The sequence below is a fragment of the Eptesicus fuscus genome, chromosome 1, assembly GCF_027574615.1.
Source record: "Eptesicus fuscus isolate TK198812 chromosome 1, DD_ASM_mEF_20220401, whole genome shotgun sequence".
In the NCBI taxonomy this organism is placed as follows: domain Eukaryota; kingdom Metazoa; phylum Chordata; class Mammalia; order Chiroptera; family Vespertilionidae; genus Eptesicus; species Eptesicus fuscus.
Window position 1 is genome coordinate 27641310 of NC_072473.1, and position 20414 is coordinate 27661723.

General features: G+C 41.1%; 1 pseudogene; it reads left to right on the forward strand.

Annotated features, from left to right (window-relative positions):
* The first annotated feature begins 618 nt into the window (after positions 1 to 618).
* LOC103302853 (U3 small nucleolar ribonucleoprotein protein IMP3-like) lies at positions 619 to 4961 on the forward strand (annotated as a pseudogene).
* Positions 4962 to 20414: the final 15453 nt, after the last annotated feature.

The following is a 20414-nucleotide window of genomic DNA, read 5'->3' on the forward strand; positions in this document are numbered from 1 at the left end:
TTTGATCAGTGCTCAGCATCTCTACCCTCACCAGCCTAGTCTCAGCTCTCTCATCTCTGGTCTGAATTCCTGTCCCTGACACAAGTCTCCATTTATCTGCCCGTTTCAGGCTCATCTCAATAAGGCAGCTTCCTTGTTACCCTCAAACATGCTGGGCAAGCTCCTGACTCAGGGCCTTTGCTTTTGCTGTTTGCTTTTCCTGAAAGGCTCCTCGGCCAGTTTCCAGCCTGGCTCCTCAGTCATTTCTTGCAAGTCCTTCTTCAAAAGTCCCTTCTCAGTGAGGCCTTCCCTGGCCATGCAGACTAAAAGTCAACTCTCCATACTTACACTTTATCCCTCCCTCTTTTATTTTCTTCTCTTTAGCACTTATCACTACCTAATAGTCTACATGTATTATTTTTAAATCTTAATTTGTGTGTCTCCTCACCATAATTTTTATCTGTTTCATTTTCTGCTGTATTCCTGATATTTAGAAGAGTGCCTGACATAGAGTTGGCAATCAATACACATTTGTTGGAGGAATGGAAGAAATTAAATAGTCCATAATAGGACCAGCTGGATTTATAAGTCCTCACTGGGGGTCTGGAACAGTGCTTTAAACAAGAGTGTTCTCCCATGATGGTATTCAAGATCCCAAAGAGGAAATGGGCCTTCACTGGAGGTGCAGTTGGAGAAGGACAGTAAGGATGTCCCAGCTCAGTAGCTGAGGCAGAAGGCTTCCTGTTCCCAGAGCAGCAGCTGGTATCACTGGGGGGCGGATTATGACAGGATGTTTCCCAGATGCATCGATTATGTGGCGAGCAGGGCCCTGGTGTCTGAGGAAGGAAAGGACTCAATGGCAAAAGGTCTTGTCATGTCCCTCTGATTTACAGAAGCATATGTGTTTCATACTTTGGTTATAAATGTGATTCCACTAAATTATATGTCATTAAACCCAGGTTCAGGTTTTTCTGTCTTTGTAAATACAGGAACTGCTACCAGACCACTTCCACACTGTGGACTGGCCCTATCCCAGCACAGTCCCTGACCTTTCATGTTTCAGGTGACCTCCAGGTCCTTGACTCCCTGAGGAAAAATTTCAAGGAAGAATCTAAGTGAGAACAAAGCAAGTTTTATTCAGGTAGTGGAAAAGAAAGAGGCCAGGTAGTGGGCGCCACTATGAAAGAAGCAAAAAGTAAGTGAGTGGATGTGGGCCAATGTAAGAGGTGAGTTGTACGCATGGTCAGTTAGTGTTTGGGGTTTTATGTGTTTCCAAGTTTGTGTGTTTATGTGTGTGTGTGTGGGGGGGTGTGGTTTGTCTCCAAGCTTTGTGGAACCAAATTCTGACTCTGGTTGGGAGGGGGCCTTGTTGTTGTGACTGCCAGGACCACCTCAGGAAATTCCTGCAATTAACTGTTCCCCTTTGATCATGCCCAGAGGTAGGTGCTCTGGAGAGAGGATATTAGCCCCCACACCCTTACTCCACTTACTGAGATCTTTTCCCCAACTTCTTTCTATCATGCCTTAGAGCTACTGTCTTTCTATCATCAGCCAACACTTTACTGACAAAGTATTGTGATGAAGAATAGATTTCCAGATGTCTCTCTTTATTTTCTTTGGATAACTTCTTACTATAATACTTTTGACTCATACTTAGAATTACCAACCACATCTATTTTTCTCAGAACACAGCTGTTCTTTTCAGACAGCCAATATTTTTCTAGCCTTAATACAGTAAAGCTACTGTTATTTGACTTAGACTAATGTACAAATGATTCCAGAAGGATAAAAACTAATAGGCATACAGAGAGCTTTGAAACATGGTGGGAAAGCATGTATTTGAAATCAATCTAAACTTTGTAGCTGTCAGACCTTGGCAAATTCTTTAGTCTTGCTGAATTTTCAGTCCTCCTTTAAAAAATACCAGTTATAAAATGCACCATGTACAATTGCTATAAGATTTAAATTAGGAAGATACGTAAAAAGTATATAACATGGTCTCAAAAATTATGCCTTTAATTTTTGAAATTTCAGGAAATTTGTTTAAAGTGCAATTCCTTGATCTCACCCTGTTATAGACTGAATATTTGTGTCCACCCAAATTGATATGTGGCTTTTGAAGAGAGGGCCTTTAGGAGGAAATTTGTTTTACATTAGGTCATGAGGGTGGGAACTTCATCATGTAATTAATGCCCTTATAAGAAGAAAGAAAGAGAGAGAGAATGCTTGCCAAAGAAAGGCCATGTGAGCACATAGTGAAAAAGCACTGTCTACAAGCTAGGAAGTGGGCTCTCACCAGACACTGAATCTTCCAGGACCTGGATCTTGGATTTCCCAGTCTCCAGAAATGTGAGAAAAAAACAAACTGCTATTGTTTAAGACACACAGTCTATGGTATTTTGTTTTAGCAACTCAAAATAACCAAAGAACAGGCTCTCCCTCTGGGGAGGACTCCAGAGCCTTTCCTCTGGTCACCAGCCCCCTTCCCTTTCCCTTACCCCCCAGGCACATTACCATTGGCTTCCTTACTCCCAAACTCCAAGGGCCCTTCCTTTGCCTCTATAACTGGTTTCCTAAGTCCATATCTTCTAGGAATTACTTTTTCTTACCTCTGTGATTTACCAAATAAATGTTCTCTTACAGTATTAATAATAATAATCTTATCTAATAATAGACAAATATGCAAATTGACCATACCTCTAACACACACATGCCACACCCACCATCCAATCAGAGCAAGTATGCAAATTAACCCAAACCAAGATGGCTACAGCCACAGAGAGCAAGGTTCCCTAGGTAACAGAGGAAGCCAAGCTTTCTGCCAGCCCTTGCCAGGCCTAAGCCTCCACTCAAGCTACAAAGTTTCAATTATAGAAGGTAAACAAATTCAAGCAGAATGGAGCTTGAGAGAGCAGGCCAGGGTTGCCGCCGGCAACAGGGGAAGCAAAGCTTTCCACACACCCTGGCCGGGCACACCCGCTTAAGGCAACAAAGTTTCAATTATAACCCCAACAGAAATGGCTACCCGCCGGCCCTCGGAGGGAGCCCCAGGCTTGGCTCTGCTCCAGGCTACAAAGTTTCAATTGTAGAAGGAAAATAAATTCCAGATACCAGGGCCTCCGCTTGGGTTGCCAGGGGGCGTGGCCTGCCTGCAAACCACTACAGGCCCCTCGCTCAGGCTGCCCCACACCCCAAGGGAACCCCCACCTGATCCGGGATGCCCTTCAGGGCAAACCAGCTGGCCCCCACCCCTGTACCAGGCCTCTATCCTATCTAATAAAAGTAATATGCAGATTGATCATCACTGCAACACACAATATAGCTGCCCCCATGTGGTCAAAGATCCTGGCCCCATGTGGACACAAGATGGCCACCACAAGATGGCCAGCAGGAGAGGGCAGTTGGGAGGCACCCGGCCTGCAGGGGAAGGCAGTTGGGAGGCACCCTGCCTGCAAGGGAGGGCAGTTGAGAGGGACCAACCCTGCAAGGGAGGGCAGTTGGAGGTGATCAACCCTGGAGGAGAGGGCAGTTAGGGGTTACCAGGCCAGCAGAGGAGGGAAGTTGGGGGCAAACAGGCTGGCAGAAGAGTGGTTAGGGGGTGATCAGGCTGGCAGGCAGAAGCAGTTAGGGGCAATCAGGAAGGCAGGCAGGCAAGCAGTTGGGAGCCAGCAGTCCTGGATTGTGAGAGGGATGTCCGATTGCCCGTTTAGGCCCGATCCCGGTGGACGAGGGGTCCCAGATTGGAGAGGGTACAGGCTGGGCTGAGGGACAACCCCCCTCCGTGCACGAATTCCGTGCACCGGGCCTCTAGTAATAATAATAATAACCAAAGCACAGCCCCCAGTATGTTTAGTAATTGTTCCAGGAATCTGCATTTAACAAGCTCTCTGGGCAACTTGAGTGTTATAACATAATTAGGACATGGCACTCAATGGAAGTAGAAGTAAACTACAATGATAATGCATTTTAAAAATTATGGAAAAAACAAACATTAGCAAATATTTTAATAGCTTAAAAAATTAATATAAGAACAGTTGCACAGCTGTAAATGAGTGTAAATACCACTGGGCTTGCTTTTAAAAAAATAATCAACAGAGCCGAAACTGGTTTGGCTCAGTGGATAGAGCGTCAGCCTGTGGACTGAAGGGTCCCAGGTTCGATTCCGGTCAGGGGCATGTATGTTGGTTGCAGGCACATCCCCAGTAGGGAGCGTGCAGGAGGCAGCTGGTCGATGTTTCTCTCTCACCGATGTTTCTAACTCTCTATCTCTCTCCCTTCCTCTCTGTAAAAAAATGAATAAAATATATTTAAAAATAATAATCAACAGAGATTCTTTACAAAAAACCCCAAAATGTACAAACTGTGCTTTTCTAGAAGTAGACTCTGTCCTGAGATCCTCTTAAGAGATTCTAAAGTAGAGCCTTGGGTCCTAGGGAGCTGGCAGCTGCCATCCTAGTGCGGAAGCTTAACTTCCACAAACAGAAACTGTTGAAGCCGGTGGACTTCCTGAACTGGCAGTTCACTGACCAAAACCTGCACAAACTTCACGTGTTGTGGCCTTATTGGTTGCAGCAGCGCAAGGACTACACGTGCTACAACCAGTTGAGCCGTCCAGTGCATGAGCTGGCCTGGCTCCTGCATGATCTGCCCAAGTGCAACCTGTTTCACACGCATACCTTGGCCACGCTGTTGGACAAGCTGTATGATCTTGGCCTGGTGCTTATGTGTAGCTTGCTCGCTCGAGCTCTGCGATGTCGTCAGGGCCTCGTCCTTCAGCCACTGCAGCGTGCCCACTGTGCTCCTTAAGCTGTGCATGGAGTAGCACCTCCAAGCTGCCCTGGCCTTCCAGGAGCTGGGCCAAGTGCCACTAGTCACCTACCCCACCTTCCTTGTCACACGCAGCGTGGAGGACTTGGCCACCTGGGTTGACTCGTCCAAGATCAAACAATGAGGAGTGTGATGATTTTGATCTGGAAGCCTAGCTGTCTTTCCATCCTCCTTAAACTCCCCACCCCCACCCCCACCATCACCACCACTGCTGCATTTTATAGATTGGGAAGCTGAGACCATATGCTGGAGATTCTGTGAAGGCGCTTTCCCCCAAGAGTGGTCAACCAGTCCTTGGTTCTTTCTTTTTTTTTAATTTTTATTGATTTCAGAGAGGAAGAGAGAGATAGAAGAATCAATGGTAAGAGAGAATCATTGATTGGCTGCCTCCTGCATGTCCCCTTCTGGGGATGAGCCCGGAAAAATGTGCCTTGAATAGAACCATGACCTGCTGGATCATAGGTCAAGTCTCAACTACTGAACCACACAGGATGGGCCAGTCCTTGGTTCTTAAGAACTTGGCTCCTCAACTGCAGGCCACATTCACAGCCAAAGGGTATGCCCCTGTTTTCCATGAAATTTTCTTGGCACTTGGACTATTGATAAACGACTGCCTTAAAACAATGGGGAAGAGTTTTGTGCTGCACTGGGAATTGTTAGATTCTTATACCTTTAACATGGTTGTGTGAAAGCAAGAACTTTGCACCCAGACCCACCCCACCCCCCTTTCCTCTTATTATCTCATAGCAGGACAGTTTGGTTCAATTAATTTAACTCAAATTCTTGCTCCTGTTGGTGATTAAGCTGTGTACGACCATGGAGAATTTGGTCTTAAGATTTCATAAAATGGGGTGAGACTTTTAGTGCTCAGTATCTCATCCCTTGTTTAAAGGAATGCTTTTTCAATGCCAATAAATAGTCCAATTGCTGTGTGTGTGTGTGTGTGTGTGAGAGAGAGAGAAAGAGAGAGAGAGAGGGAGAGAGAGAGAGAGAGAGAGAGAGAGAGAGAGAGAGAGAGAGAGATTGAGAGAGAGAGAGAGAGAGAGATTCCCAACTAGGATGAACCATAAACATCACCTATATTTGAATGATTTTGTGATTTTGACCTGGGAAGTGGCAATTTCATATGATTAAATCTAATACCATATCATCTGTTTTCAAAACTTTAAAAAATAGTTACAGCTCTATCTCTGATATACATACTGTCCTTGAAGAGCACAATAAAAATAGGCAGTGCTAAAAATGTAATATTAAAAGCCAGAAAACAATACATTAAAATATTTTATAGGCCCGTGTGTTTTGAGGTGTTGAGGGTGTGAATCATTTATTAACATATTGTGATGTTTCCCCAAATTCTACTTTGACAACCTTGTATTGCTTTGAATCATCTGGTGCTTGAATATTATTTAAACACATGCATTTTAACAGCTAGGAAACGAGCAAGATTCAATTCAAAATGACCTAACCAACTAAATGGCGGTTTTAAAATTAAAGAATGGTTCACATTCAGACATGGATTTCCTTCTAACTCTGTAAAATGTGATCTAATCCCATCCATTCCTTTTCAAATACTAAAGAGGATTTCTTAAGATAGTTTTGTGGGGGAGACAATAGCTTTTCCTCCTCCACTTTATGTTCTGGGCTGAGAACCCTCTGTAATAAAAACAAACAGATTAATAGGAAAAAAACAAACAAGTTTAATAACATGTATACCTCCTGTATACATGGAAGAGATTCAGGATAACTTACTAATTCCTGAAAGGGCCTAAGCCACTACCCCAAATACCATCTCCAGGCAAAGACAAAAGATTAGTTAGAGTAGGGAGTCAGTTATTGGAGGCTACCAGGAAAGCACAGTAACCAAGGGTATGGTTGTTATATTTAAGTCCTTGCCTTCCCAATGTATAACAGTTCCTAGAAATTTAGTCATTCTTCTCTTCCAGGTACAGAGAAAAAGACACCCTTATAAATGGAGATTTTCCTTATAAATTAAATGTCTCTTACAAAAAAGGTAACTTCTCAGTTTTTGGAGCTTCTCCTATGTCTGCTGTTCCTTAAAACTAGTCAGCTTAAAATTATCCTTATGTCAAAGAGGCATATTTTGGGTAGCAAATTCTGCTCCCCTTCAGTTTCTTCCCTTTTTCCTTCACAGGCACATGTAAACAATCTATTATTCTTAAGGAACTACCACATCTCAGCCATTCTACTTTGAACATCTGCATTGTTGAACCCCAACTAATTCCATGTGGACTCAGGTAAGCACAGTTTCCTCCTGGGAGCTAAGTTTTCCTCTCTGCTATCTTTTTCAATCAGATAGTGGCTTCCTTGCTGACATAATTTTGTGAATCCTCATTCCCTGGTGTCAGCTGTTGAGGAAAGGTCAAACTCCCTTCATATAGTGCTATTTATGCCCTTCATTCATCCCTCTCCCTTCCACATACAGGCACAACTGTTTATTTAGCTATCAGCCAACACTAGGGCTTGTATCTGTAGTTACCATCCATTCCCTGGATAGTTCAGAATGCCCAGCTCTCTCTCCTCTACAGATAACTCAGTAAAGTTGTGTAGAGCTTACATAGGAATCTTGTATTTCTGGTTGTAAGCTTGAGAAAAGATTTGACTTATTGGGGTAAAAATGGGAAGCATAAAAATGGTAGAATCAGTTAGACCTTGATTGCTCATGAATATTCACTAAATGCAAAGTGTACAGACTTGTCTCCTGCTACATAGTATAATCCTTACCCGTATTTTAGAAATGTTTACTACATTATTGTAATTGAACCCGTTTTTAAAATTTATTTTCATTGTTGAAAGTATTACAGATGTTCCCCCCTTTTCCCCATTGAAGCACGATACACAGTAAGACCAATCACTATAGCACTGAGTATGAAACAAGGAAAAAGTTTATTTCAAGAGGCAGCTCAATGAGGAGACAGGGAAAAAGCTCAAATCTGCCTTTCCTATCCAATTTGAGGTAGGTTTTTAAAAGGTTAGGGAAGAACAGGTATGGGAAAGCACTGGTGGGGCGAGTTTTAATTGGAGGGCCTTGGAGCTTGGCCATTTATAATGGCCCTCAGCACCAGATCTTCCTGGACAATGGACTCTGCCTCTGAAAGAGGTTCTGGTGTTTAAGTTCCTATTATGTCCTTTGGTTCTGTGAGGGTTGGGGGGCAAGATTTTGGTTCCGTGTAGAGCTGAAAATCAAAGATCTTTCCTCTGCACGTGCTTTGGCTGCATGACTTGGTCTATTTTGGTCTGTTGTCTCTGAAAAACAACTCAGTATCCTGTTAGAAACCGGATAGGACCATTTTGAGCTGGTTCTGTGATTACATTATAAGGTTGCTATGTTCATACTCGTTTTACAGATGAATCTGGGGTTTAAAATGCTAAATACCAAATGGATATAAAGAATCATTTTTGAGGTTATTGACTTGGACTGTGATAATGGTATTACAGATACACACATATGCCCAAACTTATCAAACTGAATGTTTTTAAAACATTCATTTTAGTTTATGCCAATTATGCCTCATTAAAGCTGTAAAAAGAATGGAATGCTACATAATATGTTCAAGATAGCACAGACAGAAAACAGTGCCTCTATGTTCTTTCTTTGGTGTCCTACTCACCACAGCAGAGCAGTGTGGGAGGAAGGCATGGCTGGCTGGAATGAAAGGGGATGAAATGAAAAGAGATGGAGTGAAAAGGTGTTTTGGTTTTCCCCAGAATATTAGCACCTCCTCCTGATGTGCAAACCAACTTGAGAAAATGAAGCTCAAACTGTGGTACTTGGATCCCAAGTTGCCCAGGTTGATCTGCTCTGTCATTTGTTTGTGGGGATAGAGATGCTGGCAGCATTGGCAGGGTCACCCCCAATGAGGTGTCTTCTAAAAGAAAAAATGCTGTGCTATAACCTCAGACCACACCTCAAGTATGCAGGCAGATGTTAGTCAAAGGAGACTGGGATGGCCATCAGCCTTGGATAGAGAAATGTGCAAACTCAAACCAGCTGAGCTGTCACCTCTGTTCTGGCTCAGGCTGTGAGGGTCTCATCACAGGCCCAACCTTGTAGCACATGTAGTAGATGCTCAATAATTACTTTGGTAACAAATGATGGAATGACTCACCAATTCTAAAAAAATTAAGCACAGTGGATCTTTTACTATTAGATTTATATTCTAAAGTTTCAATGCAATAGATGCGGTGCAATATTTATTTTGGAAAAAGGTAGAGATGAATATCCAAACTAAAGTGTGAAGATGATGTAAAGATTCCAACTCTCTATTCTTCCCCTATGAGCTGAAGTCACATCATTTACGCCATAATCAGCTTTTCTCTGCAAAGGCACTTTGCAGTAACCCCCCAGCTTTATCAGGGGCAGATTTGTCTGTATTAGCTGACAAAATAACATCACTGTAGCTTTCAGTTTGCTCTGCTTGTTTTCACACAAAACTCAGCTCATCATAATTTATCTAAAAAAATAATACTCCTATTTTTGTAAATATTGATAATTACTTATAGTTCACTATTTTATTGAGGAATAATGGAAGCTTCTGATACTAGCCACATTATACATTATAGGACATGAATCAAGTAAACTATGAGGTGTGCCAATATAATTTCAAAGTTTGTAAGAAAATGTTTATATATTATCCCACTTTAAAACTGTTAAGTCAGCCCTAGCCGGTTTTGCTCAGTGGATGGAGCATCAGCTTGTGGACTGAAGGGTCCCAGGTTCGATTCTGGTCAGGGGCATGTGCCTTGGTTGCGGGCACATCCCCGGTGGGGGGTGTGCAGGAGGCAGCTAATCAATGTTTCTCTCTCATCGATGTTTCTGGCTCTCTATCCCTCTCCCTTCCTCTCTGTAAAAAGATCAGTAAAATATATTTAAAAAAAAACACTGTTAAGTCATGTCTAGCCAATATGGCTCAGGGATTAAGCATCGACCTATGAACCAGGAGGTCATGGTTCCATTCCCGGTCAGGGCACATGCCTGGGTTGTGGGCTCAATCTCCAGTGTGGGGTGTGCAGTTGGCAGCCGATCAATGATTTTCTCTCATCATTGATGTTTCTATCTCTCTCCTTCCTTTCTGAAATCAATAACTATATGTATATAAAACAAACTGTTAGCTCAAGTGAAAATAGGAATCATTTTATTTCTTAATGTTGGACACTTAGAGAAATTGAAATGTTAGCTATTTCTTTTCAACAATTGGCCCAAGTTTTCCCTAGTCAGTTCTGTAGGTCACACCATGTTTGTTTGATAGGTAATATAAATTCACTGGGTTTGGAGATTTAAGCTGTTAACTTTCCAAACTTCTCTCTTAGCAGACGAGTTCAATCAGTATAAAGAACACAATGAGGCGTGGAATTATGTTGCATTATGCAGCAAAGTAATTTATTCCTTGAAACACCTAAAAACTAACAAATACATTTCTGAGGCACAAGAACATGCATTCCATACTGTAGGCTAAGATTAATTTAGCATGACCAATAAAGTTTCAAAATCATATTGGGAAAGTGTGCCTGTTTTAGATGGTTTGGATGTAAATATTTGATGTTATGAGGGAATGGAGACTACTATGCAGAAAGTAGCAAAATGGGGCAGAAATCAAGGATTTCATCATGAAGAACTCATTACTATGAAATTATCGGCCCTCTTTCTTTCTTTTCCAAATTGGGGAGATTTTGCCATTTCATGTTTTGTTTTGTTTTTTTTTTAATTTAAAAATGTTCTTTTGGTACAGAATGTCTTTTGATTGCAAAACAAACAAACAAACTAAAAGCTAATTGGATTGTAAAAAATTATCAAATTGCCTCTAGAATTCCTTTTAAGAAAAACTTTAACTCCTCTTTTTTTTTTTATTGGTTGTCTCTGTTGAATAATAACAATATTAGGCTTCTTGCTATTTTTCCTTTGCCATTTTTGTGCAGTGAGATTCTTTCCAATTTAATCCTCTCTCACCTGTAATTAACAGTGGATAGCAATATCTTGACTCTCTTTTGCATAAGCAAAATTATGTGATTAGCAATTTGCATTTAATAATCCATTTAGGAAAATGAGGCATGTAAAAGAATTTGGCTTATTGTCCTGCAAGGTTTCCCTATGCTAATCCTCTTACCCCTTACCAAAGGGGGGAAAGTATGGCAAAGATAATAATACGTTTTATAGAGAAGGAGCCAGAATGTGTACTGTGGAATGCAGTTTTAGGTCATAAGTAAACCATATTTGCACAGATGAAGCCATTAGAATGAGGAGGGAGGAGGGAAGGGAAAGGCGACCAGAACCTGCTTTGAAAGGATTGAAAATGAACTCTGGTGCTCTGAGTGTGCTTAACATAGCATCCTCCCTATAGGAGTCCCCATGGGGTGGATGAGGATGTGCCATAGGAAGCATATTACACTGCATGTGATGCTGGTTAGAGAGTAAGCTAAGAAAGACGTCATTACAGCTGAGGATGAGAAGACAACAACTGGAAATACGCAAATGCACAGACAGCATGCCAAGGCAGCTTCCCCAGGCCACTGCAGTTTCCCCACAGGCCACTGCAGGCTCCCCACAGGCCAAGGCAGATTCCCTAGAGGCCATGACACAGAACTTCAAGAAACTCGTCCCAAATGGAGCCTTTCGGAACATGTCCTGAAGCCTAGTCTTAGATCCAAACAAGTTGCCACAGTTCTATCTTTTCCCCTGGAATTACTTCCACTGCATTAAGACAGGATCTCACTAGACAAAGGCTGCTATTAAGTGGGCATTCTAGCCTCTTGCTGGACAGCTGATTTTGTTTCTCACCACGTATTTCAGTTGGCAGGTCCAGCAAACAACTGTGTTAGAGAGGCCTGCCTGTCGGATTTATGAGGAAGCCTTCTGGGTTTTGCCCCTTCACCTTTCAACATCAAGTAAATCATGCCTGTCTAGACGGAGGAGCACCACATCAAACTGCTAAGAGGCTGTGTTTGCCATACTGTGAAGGGATCATGAGGAATTCTCCAGTTAGAGTGAAATGAGCCCCACTAGCAGCATCAGACTTTTTAAAGGGAGGGTCTGTTTCCTGCCCCGGGGAGAATTCTCAAAATGATGTCAGTTCACCTTCTGCTCTGGTGTCCTTATTTCACCTGACTGTCCCAGGAGTGTGCCTCTGGCTCCCTCTTCTACAAACTAGAGTCCACGGTTTTGTTCCCACCCAGTATTTTTCACAACATTTGAATATTAACACGTCTTACAACGTGTTTGGTTAGCACACAGCTTAGGAATTCATAGCATCATTCATGTTTAAAAGTGTAATGTGGGTCTCTTTAAGATTATAAATCTTTTTATTTGACTTTTACTTCCTAGCAAAAAATACCGTATTTTCCGGCATATAAGATGACTTTTTAACCCAGGAAAATCTTCTATACTGTCAGTCGTCTTATAGACCGGAAAATACGGTAATTAAGCCTGTTAAAATGAGAATCAGGGGGTCAGGTGAAATAGGTGAAGGGGAGTAAGAGGTAAAAACTTTCAGTTAAAAATTAGTCACAGGGATGTAAAGTATAATATCTACACTAATAAAAGAGTAAGATGCAAATTGACTGTACCTTCATGATGCCCACCAGCCAATCAGGAATGAATATGCAAATTAACCCAAAAAAGCTGGCTGGTTAATTTGCATACGCAGGCGCTGAGTGGCCGGGGGCGGGGTGGGCCACTTGTGTCTTGGTAGTTAGGAAAACCATAAAGGAACAGATAGCCTGTGCATTCCACACTGCCCCAGCTGCTCCGGGCCTCTGGGCACTGTGGGAAGGTAGAAAGGTGGCTCTGGGCTGGAGTGAAAAGGCGGCTCGGGCCAGAGCAAAGGCAGTGCTGGCAGCCAGGGGAAGGAAGGCCCATTCTTGCACAAATCTTTGTGCATCGGGCCTCTAGTAGGGAATATAGTCTATAATGTTGTAATACTTTGTATGGTGACAGATGGTAACTAGAATTATCGTGGGGATGATTTCATAATATATGTAAACATTGAATCACTATGATGCATACCTGAACATAGTAGGATATTGTATCTCAATTATATATCAATTAAAAAAATGAGAATCACACCAAGTATGAAAATTATAAAGATAGTATATGCATGAGATACCTGTATATGTTTTATAAACTGAGTGGCCAGATTATTATGCTAGCTGAATGCATAATGATCTGGCCACTCAGTGTATCCTATATAACAGTGGTTCTCAACCTTTCTAATGCCACAACCCTTTAATACAGTTCCTCATGTTGTGGTGGCCCCCAACCATAAAATTATTTTCGTTGCTACTTCATAACTGTAATTTTGCTACTGTTAATGAATCATAATGTAAATATCTGTGTTTTCCGATGGTCTTAGGCTCTACAGCAGTGGTTCTCAACCTGAGGGTCATGACCCACAGGTTGAGAACCGCTATCAGGGTCGCCTAAGACCATTGGAAAACACAGATATTTACATTATGATTCATAACAGTAGCAAAATTACAGTTATGAAGTAACAACAAAAATAATTTTATGGTTGGGGGTCACCACAACATGAGGAATTGTATTAAAGGGTCATGGAATTAGAAAGGTTGAGAACCACTGCTATATAATAAAAGGCTAATATGCAAATTGTCCCCTCGACCAGGAGTTCAACCAGCAGGCAGGCCAGCCAACCACCCATGTCCCCTCCCCCTGGCCAGGCTGGCCGGACCCCACCCATGCATGAATTCATGCACCGGGCCCCTCTAATATATATATATACTGAGTGGCCAGATTATTATGCATTCAGAGATCATAATAATCTGGCCACTCAGTGTATATGTAATATGTTTAGTATATATACATGTATCCACATATAATATGTATCTATGGAAGCCCCACTATGTGAAAAATCATTTGTTAGGCATCCTAGATAAAATTAAAACTCAAGATGAAGGCTTTCTCTTTCTTAGGGGAGTTAAAATTTTATCTGAAAATGTGCATAAACACTAAAATTGAGAATTATATGACAGGACAGTGTGAATGATAATAGTAATCATTAATAAAGTAGTACACATTTTTAGTTATAAGTTGTCTTTTCTTATTCATATATCCATTGTAATATTGCCAACAGGCTACACTTTCTTAAGGAGTGCAATGACCATGAATATTTTGCAAGTTCTCATTTTATTTAACAAGAAAAAAAGCAAATCAAAATAAAGACATCTTTGGTGTCTTGCAAATTGGTGTAAAATCTCTCCAGTAAGCCCGTCATTCAAGTAAGCACAGGCTATCTGCTCCTTTATGGTGTTCCTAACTGCCAGGACAAATTCAAATGTTTATGCTTAAATGCCCGAACATACAAAGGATCATAAGGTAAATCCTTAAAAGGAAATTTAGTGTGTGGATCCCCATAAACTCTTACGTGTAGATAGCTAGCATGAGGAGAGAGGAAAATGTTCCTTGGTGTAGTCCTTACATTCTAGGGAAATCAAGGAGCCACATGACTGGGGACTTGGACTTAGAAGGAAGGGGCCACCAATGAGGGGCCAAGTAGTCCAGAGTGTTCTGATTTTATGGGTTTCTCTGAGATGGTGTGTCTAGCGTGGCAGTCAAGCAAGGAGACTGTCCTTAGTCGGGATTCTGATTTGTGGTGCAGTGACTGGCAGGAGGAAGCACAAATGGAGCTGCAAGAGGTATTCTTGTAACCCCTGTGTGCCTCATGCTCAGGAATAGAAGGTGAGGCTTTCCAAAGGAGATGATGCTATCATTGGATAAATTATGAGAAAGGGAAAGTGAAAGAGGATGATACTGTTAAGTGTGTGTATGATGCACATGTGTAGGAAGCCATTTTTTTCCTAAATAGAGTTATTTTAAGAACCATTAAACATAAAAACAGGATTTTCAAGATTTTTTCCCGAAGAAAACCTGCTTTTCACTTCAGTAAAGGGGAAAGAATTACCATGGAGTGGGGGAGTGGGGAAGGAAGCATCATGTCTGTACACAACCTGGAAGGGCACCGAGGGAAAGAAAAGGAGAATTGGCACTGCTCTGAGTGTGGTCACCATAGGAAAGGCCCCAAACCAGAAGGCGGAATGCAGGGTGGCTGTGGTCATGTCTCCTGCAGTAAACTGATCTGCCTTAAGGAGTGAACAGTGATCATAAATAGCCATTGGAAGGAGTTTATATCACAGAAAAAAAAGAACAAGTTCTATTCCTGTATTCTTTCAGGTGATCCATTTTTTATGTGATATTTACTGAAAATTAGCAGGGAATATTGGTTATTTAACCCCCTGAAACATAGTATGAAATTTACCCACAATATATATATATATTTTTTTCTAGCTATTAAAGTATATGAAATCTTTAATCCTATATAATAAAAGCCTAATATGCTAAGTGTCTGGTTGTCCAGTCATCTGTTCAACCAATCAAAGCATAATATGTTAATGATATGCTAAGGCTGCTCAACTGCTCACTATGATGTGCACTGACCACCAGGGGACAGACAGTTGACCAGTCAACCAGTCACTATGATGTGCACTGACCACCAGGGGGCAGACGCTCTGACTGGTAGGTTAACTTACTGCTGGGGTCTGGCCAATCGAGACTGAACAAGATGGGCTGGACATGCCCTGGAGCTCTCCAGTGGTCCCTCCCTGCTTGGCCAACCTCCCGTGTCCCTCTCCAGGCCCAATCATGTACCAGTGGGGTTCCTCGGCCTGGCCTGCACCCTCTCACAATTCGGGACCCCTTGGGGGATGTCAGAGAACTGGTTTTGGCCTGATCCTGCAGGCATAAAAGGCTAATAAGCAAATTGACTGAACAGCAGAATGACCAGTTGCTATGACATGCACTGACCACTAGAGGGCAAACGCTCAATGCAGGAGCTGCTCCCTCCTGGTCAGTGTGCTCCCACAGCGGGAGCACTGCTCAGCCAGAAGCCGAGCTCTCAACTGGTGAACACAGCAACGATGGTGGGAGCCTCTCTCACCTCCATGGCAGCACTAAGGATGTCTGCAGCCCAGGGCTTTTGTTTGCTAGACTTATTTTTTTATTTATTACTGCTTCAATTTCCTCCATAGTTATCTTCCAATTCAGGTTTTATGATTCTTCCTGATTGAGTTTTGGAAGATTGTATTTTTCTAGGAATATGTCCATTTGGTCTAAGTTGTCCAGTTTGTTGGAATAGAGTTGTTCATAGTATTTTTTACAATCATTTGTATGTGTGTGGGGTTGGTTGTTACTTCACCTCTTTCATTTATGATTTTGTTTATTTGGGTCCTCTCTGTTTCTTGGTGAGTCTGACTAGAGGTTCATCAATCTTATTTATCCTTTCAAAGAACCAGCTCTTGGTTTTATTGATCTTTTGTATTTTTTTTTGTCTCTATGTCATTTATTTTTCATCTGGGCTTTATTATTTCCTTCCTTCTGCTCACTCTGGGCTTTTCTTATTGCTCTTTTTCTAATTCTTTAAGTTGCAGGGTTAGATAATTACCATATTTATTGTTGTTTTTTTTAAGTAGTCCTGTAGAGCTATGAACTTCCTTCTCGGGATTGCTTTCGTTGTGTCCCATAGATTTTGGATTGTTGTGTTTTTATTGTTACTTATTTCCATGATGCTTTTTATTTCTTCTTTGATCTCTTTAGTAACCAAATAATTGTCTTAAATATATTTTATTGATTTTTTTTACGGAGATGAAGGGAGAGGGATAGAGAATTAGAAACATCGATGAGACAGAAACATCGATCAACTGCCTCCTGCACACCCCCCACTGGGGATGTGCCCGCAACCAAGGTACATGCCCTTGACCAGAATCGAACATGGGACCCTTGAGTCCACAGGCTGATGCTCTATCCACTGAGCCAAACTGGTTATAGCCCCAATCATTTTTAAATAGCATGCTATTTAGTCTCCAAGTGCTTGATTTTTTTTCATTGTTTTTATTGTAGTTGATTTCTTTTTATTTTATTTTTTATTATTTTTTTAAACAAGGCAAGTTTTTTATTAAGGTGTTATATGTGTACATATCTTACCATTGCCTCCCCACCCCACTCCCATACATGCCCTCACCCCCCAGAGTTTTGCATCCATTGGTTATGCTTATATGCATGCATACAAGTCCTTCGGTTGATCTCTTATCTCCCCCATCTCTCCCTATCCTTCCCACTGTAATTTGACAGTCTGTTTGATGCTTTACTGCCTCTGTATCTACCTTTTTGTTCATCAGTTTATAATGTTCTTAATTATCCATAAATGAGTGAGATCATGTGGTAATTTTCTTTCATGGACTGGCTTATTTCACTTAGCATAATGTTCTCCAATTCCATCCAGGTTACTGCAAATGGTAAAAAGTCCTTCTTTTTATGGCAGCATAGTATTCCATTGTGTAGATGTACCATAGTTTTCTGATCCAGTCATCTGCTGATGGCACCTAGGCTGTTTCCAAATCTTAGCTATTGTAAATTGTGCTGCTATGAACATAGGGGTGCATATATCCTTTCTGATTGGTGTTTCTAGTTTCTTAGGATATATTCCTAGGAGTGGGATTACTGGGTCAAATGGGAGTTCCATTTTCATTTTTTGAGGAAACTCCATACTGTTCTCCACAGTGGCTGCACCAGTCTGCATAATCACCAGCAGCGCATGATTGTTCCTTTTTCTCCGCAACCTCGCCAACACTTGTCGTTTGTTGATTTGTTGATGATAGCCATTCTGACAGGTGTGAGATGGTACCGCATTGTGGTTTTGATTTGCATCTCTCAGATAATTAGTGACGTTGAGCATGTTTTCATGTGTCTCTTGGCCTTCCTTCTGTCTTCTTTTGAAAAGATTCTATTTAGGTCCATTGCCCAATTTTTTATTGGATCATTTATCTTCCTTTTATTGAGTTGCATAAGCTGCCTGTAGATGTTGGAGATTAAACCTTTATCAATGATGGCATTTGCAAATATGTTCTCCCATAGAGTGGGCTTTCTTGTTGTTTTGTTGATGGTTTCTTTTGCTGTAAAAAAGCTTTTTATTTTGATGTAGTCCCATTTGTTTATTTTCTCTTTAGCTTCCTTTGCCCTAGGGGCAGTATCAGTGAAGAAGTTCTTTTGGCATATGTCTGAGATTTTTCTGCCTGTGGATTCCTCTAGTATTTTTATGGTTTCCTGTCTTATGTTTAAGTCCTGTATCCATTTTGAGTTTATTTTTGTGTATGGTGTAAGTTGGTGATCTAGTGTTATTTTTTTGCATGTATCTGTCCAATTTTCCCAACACCGTTTACTGAAGAGACTGTCTTGACTCCATTGTATGTTCATGCCTCCTTTGTCAAATGAACTAAAACCTATCCTCTTCAGACTATTCAAAAAAATTCAAGAGGAAAGAATACTTCCAGGCTTCTTCTATGAAGCCTGCATCACCCTAATACCAAAACCAGATAATGACAACACAATGAAAGAGAATTACAGGCCAATATCCCTCATGAACAAAGATGACAAAATCCTCAACAATATTCTAGAAAATAGGCTCCAGCAGTACATCAGGAAGATCATACACCATGACCAAGTAGGATTTATCCCAAGAATGTAAGGATGGTACAATTATCTTCAAGTCAATAAATGTGATACACCACATAAACAAACTGAAAGATAAAAATCACAAAGTCATATCAATTGATGCAGAAAAAGCATTTGACAAAATCCAACACCCTTTCTTGATAAAAATTCTCAGCAAGGTGGGAATAGAAGGATCATACCTCAACATAATAAAAGCTTTATATGATAAACCCACAGCAAACATCATACACAATGGACAAAAACTAAAACCATTTTCCCTAAGAACAGGAACAAGACAGGGATGCCCACTCTCACCACTCCTGTTTGACATAGTACTGTAAATATTAGCCATTGCAATTAGACAAGAAGAAGAAATAAAAGGCATCCAAATTGGAAAAGAAGAAGTAAAGTTGTCCTTATTTGCAGATGACATGATATTGTACATAAAAAACCCAAAAGACTCCATCAAAAAACTAATAGACTTAATAAATGAATTCGGCAATGTAGCAGGATACAAAATTAATGCCAAGAAATCTATGGTATTTCTATACACCAATAGTGAACTAACAGAAAGAGAGACTAAAAAAGCCATTTACCATCACACCAAAAAAATTAAGATACCTGGGAATAAACTTAACTAAGGAGGTAAAAGACCTCTACACGGAAAACTACAGGACACTGAAAAAAGAGATAGAGGAAGACATAAACAGCTGGAAGAACATACCATGTTCATGGATTGGTAGAATCAACATCATTAAAATGTCAATACTACCCAAAGCAATCTACAGATTCAATGCACTCCCCATTAAAATACCAACAGCATATTTCACAGACCTAGAAAGAACTTTCCAAAAATTCATCTGGAATAAAAAAAAAAAAGACCGTGAATAGCTACAGCAATCCTGAGAAAGAAGAATAAAGTAGGAGGGATCTCAATACCAGATTTTAAGCTGTATTACAAAGCCACTGTTCTCAAAACAGCATGGTACTTGCACAAAAACAGACATATAGATTATTGTAGTTGATTTCTAATTGTATGTCATTGTGACCTGAGAAGATGCTTGATATGATTTCTATCTTCTTGAATTTGAAGATGCTTTGCCTGTGTCCCAAAATGTGGTCTATCATTGAAAATGTCCCATGTTAACTTGAGAAGAATATGTAATCTGTTGCTTTGAGATTAAATGTTCTGAAGATGTTAATTAATTCCATTGGATCCAGTGATTCATTTAGCATTGCTGTTTCTTTGCTCATTTTTTGTTTAGAGGGTTTATCCAGTGGTGCCAATGGGGTATTAAGACCTCCTACCATGATTGTGTTGCTGTCGATCTCTCCCTTGATATCTTCCAGAAGTTTTTTTTATGCATTTGTGTGCTCCAGTATTGGGTGCATATATGTTTACCAGAGTTATATCCTCTTGTTGAATTGTTCCCTTTAGTATTATGAAGTGGCCCTCCTTATCTCTTGTTATGGCCTTCACTTTAATGTCTATTTAGTCATATATAAGTATTGCTACCCCAGTTTTTCTTTTTTCATTTCCATTTGCCTGAAATTTTTTCTCCCATATCTTCACTATCAGTCTGTGTGAGTCCTTTGTTCTGAGGTGTCTCTCTTGTAGACAGCAATATATGTGTCATATTTTATTATCCATTCAGCTACCCTATGTCTTTTGTAGCATTTAGTCCATTTACATTTAAGGTTATTATTGACTAGTGACCCACTGCACAGATTCATGCACATTGAAAGGAAATTAATTAGAAGGTGGCTGGCATGGCAGGACTGGGCAAGACAGGCCAGACATGCCCTGGAGCCAACCTCCTGCAGTCACTCAGTGTCTGCAGAGTGATCAGGGTCCCTCAAGTAGGTGGGGTCCCTTGGCCTGGTCTGCGGGGATCGGGTCGAAACCGGCTGTCCAATATCACTCAAGGGGTCCCAAAGTGTGAGAAGGCACTCTACAAAATTGCTGTTGTACAGGGAGTGGAATGCAAATTCAAGTGTGCAGTTAACCAGATTCAGGGCCTACAGTGCCCCAGCAACAACATAACCCACGGCTGAAGTTGGAGTCATGCGGCCCCATGAGGAATTGGGCTTCCTTCCT